Below are 6501 nucleotides of genomic sequence, written 5' to 3' on the forward strand. Positions count from 1 at the left end.
GAAAAGAGAGAGGGAAGATGAGAGGAAGAGAGAGGGAGAGAAGAAGAGAGAGGCGCTCTCACCAGTAAGGTGTGCCCACAAATGAGTTGGCAGGGGCCAGGATGGAGGCGGAGCCAAAGTCTCCGAGCTTGACCTGCCCAGGCTCGGTCAGCAGGATGTTCCCTGCCTTCACATCCCTGAGGAGCAGCACACACAGTTAACAACACCACTCTGCTCCTCACACACCTAGCACTGAGTCACACACAGTTAACAACACCACTCTGCTCCTCACACACCTAGCACTGAGTCACACACAGTTAACAACACCACTCTGCTCCTCACACACCTAGCACTGAGTCACACACAGTTAACAACACCACTCTGCTCCTCACACACCTAGCACTGAGTCACACACAGTTAACAACACCACTCTGCTCCTCACACACCTAGCACTGAGTCACACACAGTTAACAACACCACTCTGCTCCTCACACACCTAGCACTGAGTCACACACAGTTAACAACACCACTCTGCTCCTCGCACACCTAGCACTGAGTCACACACAGTTAACAACACCACTCTGCTCCTCACACACCTAGCACTGAGTCACACACAGTTAACAACACCACTCTGCTCCTCGCACACCTAGCACTGAGTCACACACAGTTAACAACACCACTCTGCTCCTCGCACACCTAGCACTGAGTCACACACAGTTAACAACACCACTCTGCTCCTCGCACACCTAGCACTGAGTCACACACAGTTAACAACACCACTCTGCTCCTCGCACACCTAGCACTGAGTCACACACAGTTAACAACACCACTCTGCTCCTCGCACACCTAGCACTGAGTCACACACAGTTAACAACACCACTCTGCTCCTCGCACACCTAGCACTGAGTCACACACAGTTAACAACACCACTCTGCTCCTCGCACACCTAGCACTGAGTCACACACAGTTAACAACACCACTCTGCTCCTCGCACACCTAGCACTGAGTCACACACAGTTAACAACACCACTCTGCTCCTCGCACACCTAGCACTGAGTCACACAAACATGGGGGAGGACAGAGACACAGAGAACAGAGAGAGAGGAGGAAGAGATGTACAGAGAGACATCTGGAGAGAGAGAGAGAGAGAGAGAGAGAGAGAGAGGGAGAGAGAAAGCTAGAGGTTATATACCTGTGAATCATGTTGTGAGAGTGAAGGTACACCAGGCCCTGCAGTGCACCATGGGTAATGGCTGCTATTTCCTCTTCCTGGAGTGGCTTCTTGTGGACTGAACCAACCAATCACAGAGCAGGGAGGTCAGACCAATCACAGAGCAGGGAGGTCAGATGAATCACAGAGCAGGGAGGTCAGATGAATCACAGAGCAGGGAGGTCAGACCAATCACAGAGCAGGGAGGTCAGACCAATCACAGAGCAGGGAGGTCAGATGAATCACAGAGCAGGGAGATGAGATCTCGCTACAGCTGGGTGTTTGAGATGAGGAACAGATCACATTTTCTACTTCTCCGTGCAGGTAACTTACCCTCCAACAGATCTGACGCAGAACCCAGACAGTACTCCATAACCAGCTGGGAGGAGAGAGACATTAACACGAGTTAACACACAGGGAAACTGGACACAAAGATGTGACTGTGTGTCTGTATGGTGTGTGTGTGTCTGTATGGTGTGTGTGTGTGTGTGTGTGTGTGTGTGTGTATGGTGTGTGTGTGTCTGTATGGTGTGTGTGTGTATGGTGTGTGTGTGTGTGCTCACCCATGCGGTGTGTTCTCTCAGGTAGCAGCCATGGTACTCCACTGTGTTGGGGTGCCGCAGCTTCTGAAGGAACTTCACCTCCTTAATGATGTCCTGCCATTTCTGCAGATAGGAAGGAGGGATGAGAGGAGGAGAGGTGAGGAGGGATGACAGGAGGAGACGTGAGGTGAGGAGGGATGAGAGGAGGAGAGGTGAGGAGGGATGAGAGGAGGAGAGGTGAGGAGGGATGAGAGGAGGAGAGGTGAGGAGGGATGAGAGGAGGAGAGGTGAGGAGGGATGAGGAGGAGAGGTGAGGAGAAGAGGGATGAGAGGAGGAGAGGTGAGGAGGGATGAGAGGAGGAGAGGTGAGGAGGGATGAGAGGAGGAGAGGTGAGGAGGGATGAGAGGAGGAGAGGTGAGGAGGGATGAGAGGAGGAGAGGTGAGGAGGGAGGGATGACAGGAGGAGAGGTGAGGAAGGATGAGAGGAGAAGGGATGGAAGGGTGAGGAGGAGGAGAGGTGAGGAGGAGAAAGGGGGAGAGGTGATGTGGAGGAGGGGTAGAGGAGAGATACTGAGCCAGCTTACCTCGTTGGACTGCTTGCCACTGTAGGACATCTTCTTGATGGCCACCACCTCGTTGGTGCGGATGTCGTGGGCCTGACAGGAGACAGGAAGGGGTTAACAGGGTAGAGACAGCCCTGTGTAGCAGCCACCAAGTCAACACGAGGCCCCCCTTTCTGTCTCTTTCCCTCCCCTCTCCCCCCACCTCTTTGTTTCTTCATCCTGTTTTTCTTACCTTACCTCTCATGCTCATCCTGTCCTTCATCCATGTCCTCTCACTGTCCTGCCCTGCACCCATCCACATCCCAGGCCCGTCATTTTACCCTGCTAATCATCCCCCTCTCTCCCTGCTCATCATCCCCTTTCCCTCCTCCATGTTCACCATCCCCCCTTCCTCCCTCCCTCCCTCCCTCCCCCCAGCCTTGTGTCTGATGTCTGGCCCACATAATGGCTCCAGCCCAACAATTCAAAGTCCCAGATCCTTAGCTGTACTGCCACCCCACCCCACCCCGGTAGCTTACAAAGTAGACAGCCCCGAAGCTGCCATGTCCGATCTCCCGGAGGTCGGTGAAGAGCTTCTCTGGGTCGTCCCTGTAGAAGAGCTCCGACACCTCCGGGTCCTTCAGGCTCCCTGCCCGCACACTCGAAGGCATGGCCAGCGCCTGCTCTCACACACACACACACAAGCAAACACACGCATGAGCACACACATGAATATGATCTACTTCTTCTGCAACTGTGGTTACCAGCACACACACACACCCCTTCAGAGCCTCCCACACAGCCCAGAGTACAGCACCATCACACTGCCGTCTAGAAATGGTCTGTCTCCAGGGAAGGGACACACTAGTTACCGTGTGACCATAATATCCCCCATCTCAGCAGACAGACAGACGGAGACAGACAGACGGAGACAGACAGAGACAGGTAGAGGGTCCTCCCCCCTCACGACCCGTGTCTGTCTACAGTCCATCTCAGCATCCTGAGCTGCTCCTCTCCCCTGCCTGGTAACACAACACCAGCAGAACACTCTCTCAGACCGACACCAGCAGAACACTCTCTCAGACCCACACCAGCAGAACACTCTCTCAGAAGCACACGACCACCAGCCAGGCATCCAGCTCTGCTTGGTTGACTCCTGAGCCAGTCTAGCCCAGGGGTGTTCAATCCTGGTCCTCGGGGTCCACTGCTCCCACACACCTGGGTATCAGGCTTCCAGAGAGACAGGTAACGGATAATGACCATTCATTAAAATCAGGTGTGTTGGAGCAGGGAAACATCTACACCATACAGGACAGTGGACCCAGAGCACCAGGACTGAACACCCCTGAACATGTTCTCTTGCGCTGTGGCAGCGAAATGGAAGCTGAGGCTTGTGGCCTACACTCTTCTCAATAACAAACAGATTTCGAATTGAAAGAACGTTGAATGAACACTGTCTCTTGCAAAGTATGACAAATGTTGACCATAAAAAACGTAGCCTATTTCAATTCTAAATCTCATCAAATGCACTGTATGCAGCCTCCGCATGCATCTTTAAATTAGACTAATGTATTTAAAATGATACAACGCTTGGCAACATGTTCTGCAGTAAGAAGTGCTTGAAGCGGTTTGACAAAGCAGAAGTAATTAGTTTCGTATGCGCGTAAACAGAAGCTGAAACCACACAACAAACCACGCAATGGATCAATGAAGGGTAGAAATCTTTAAAATAAAAACGTTTACATTTGAAGCTTCGAATCTTGATGCACGCACACTTGCCAAGACAATCAATTGGATTTATATAATAGGACAGATTCATCCAATGCATATTACTAATAACGTTAGCAATTTCACAGGGATTATTTTTCTAAATCTGGGTCTACTGTAACTCGCCAGACAAACTACAACCGAGAGGGGAGCATCATCTGGGTTAGCGTTGGACTTGGCTAGTCAAATGAGGCTAACACTAGCTACCTACCTACAACAGGCTATGACGCTAGCTAATCTCTATGTAATCGTTACCTACGCTAGCTACCGGAAAACATTCACCGCTCTGGCTTCAGTTAGCTTACATGCTAAAGTAATGCTAGCTAGTGAGAGGGTCCTCTTAAGATGACGGCCGCTCTCTTGACTAGTGTCAGCTTGTACTGTAGACTACAGTACAAGCTAGTGCAGCCTGGTGATGGCTAAGACAACGATCAGATAGAAATATACCAGGCTAGGTAGCTAGTCCAGAATGTTAAGATCAGAAAACGTTAACAGACAGATGGCTAGCTGCCATCACAAAACGATGTGATATCCAACAGTTTACTCGCAGGCTAGCTACAAGCTAACTAGCCAGCTAGCGAACGTTAGGGAAATGAATGATTTATGTCGTCTTACCGTGGCTTTTGGGATCCACTGTAGCTAGCTTGAGAGCTAGCTAGTTGACCTAAGAGGAAATATATTGTTCTGTCTCTCTTTTTTTCGAGCTGTATTCAAAACAACCCCATCACATTGTTTTCATTGATAGTCTTTCTCATTTTGCAGCTCCTCCGTTAGCATTAAGCTGGCGATGTCTGTCAATTAGCTAAGCTGCTAGATAGCTAGCTCTACCTAGCTAGCCTACTCTACTGACGCCTGTCGGTCTTCTTTAAATCAATCCGTAGATAATGCCGGGCGGTGAAACAGTTTATCAATTTGTTTCTGGACCCAATATTTCCATACGCCCACTCCCTGCGCTGCTATATGCTGTCATTACGTTGACATCAATCGTGGATTTAATATCTGAATTGGTTTATCCATTTTTTCCCCGTCTCTCATCCGTTTTTTGTTCACTACTTCATGATGGCGGAGCGGGGCGGCAGCCGACCGGAACCGGAACAAGTAAAGCTTCTTCTATTCTTCTACGATGCAGTTTCACACCAGATAAAATCAAATGATGCCCCAACGAATTTAGGAAATAATTATCTCTATACAACAGAAGAGGGTCGCAAAAACGTAAAAAATATATTTTAAAATGTTTTGTATGTTGAAATTAAGCAATAAGATGGAACTAAGATGGAACATCTGCGTGAAGCATGAAGTATGAGCTACAGGTGTGTGTTACACAAGCATGTACAGAGCAGGCGTCAACACACTCACACACACAAGCATGTACAGAGCAGACATCAACACACACACACACAAGCATGTACAGAGCAGGCGTCAACACACACACACACACACACACACAAGCATGTACAGAGCAGACATCAACACACACACACACAAAAGTTGCTCACTTTGCTTCACTCTGCAAATCAGATCAGCGTAATCTCTTGTTGTAGGATGTTACCATTAAAGGCAGCTTGTGGCATGACGTAAACACAATAGGAAGATGCTACACCGTGCTACGGCCCAGCCTCCGTCCTGCTGCTGGTTCTCTGCCCCCATCTACCCCCACCTGCCCCCATCTACCCCCACCTGCCCCCATCTACCCCCACCTGCCCCCATCTACCCCCATCAGCCCCCATCTACCCCCACCTGCCCCCATCTACCCCCATCAGCCCCCATCTACCCCCATCAGCCCCCATCTACACCCACCTGCCCCCATCTACCCCCACCTGCCCCCATCTCCCCCCATCAGCCCCCATCTACCCCCACCTGCCCCCATCTACCCCCACCTGCACCCATCTACCCCCACCTGCCCCCATCTACCCCCACCTGCCCTCATATACCCCCACCTGCCCCCATCTACCCCCACCTGCACCCATCTACCCCCACCTGCCCCCATCTACCCCCACCTGCCCTCATATACCCCCACCTGCCCCCATCTACCCCCACCTGCCCCCATCGACCCCCACCTGCACCCATCTAGCCCCACCTACCCCCACCTGCCCCCACCTGCACCCATCTACACCCACCCGCCTTTTGTAAGACATGTGTGTTTGTGCTGTAGTCTTGATCCTGTTGTGTAACCAGAGTGCAGTTTGGGGTTTTCTTCTTCCCTGTCCAATCCCCTCTCTTCATGGCACAACACCAGTTTGGCCTCTAATCGTTCTATCCTTCTTAAACCCTTTAAATGTACTTCCTGATATTCAGCTGACAGACGGCGATATTGGCTACGTAGCGGAAGAGGAGGAGCCCTTTCGGCAGCTTTTCATTTCATTTCTAAAATAATGGCGGACAAAATGACTCGCAAGCAGATTCGCCTTAGATTCGCGGTTGTCACAATCAGATTTGCGTCCATCACTTCCCACCAAGTGG

This window comes from Osmerus eperlanus, chromosome 12 (assembly GCF_963692335.1).
Source record: "Osmerus eperlanus chromosome 12, fOsmEpe2.1, whole genome shotgun sequence".
In the NCBI taxonomy this organism is placed as follows: domain Eukaryota; kingdom Metazoa; phylum Chordata; class Actinopteri; order Osmeriformes; family Osmeridae; genus Osmerus; species Osmerus eperlanus.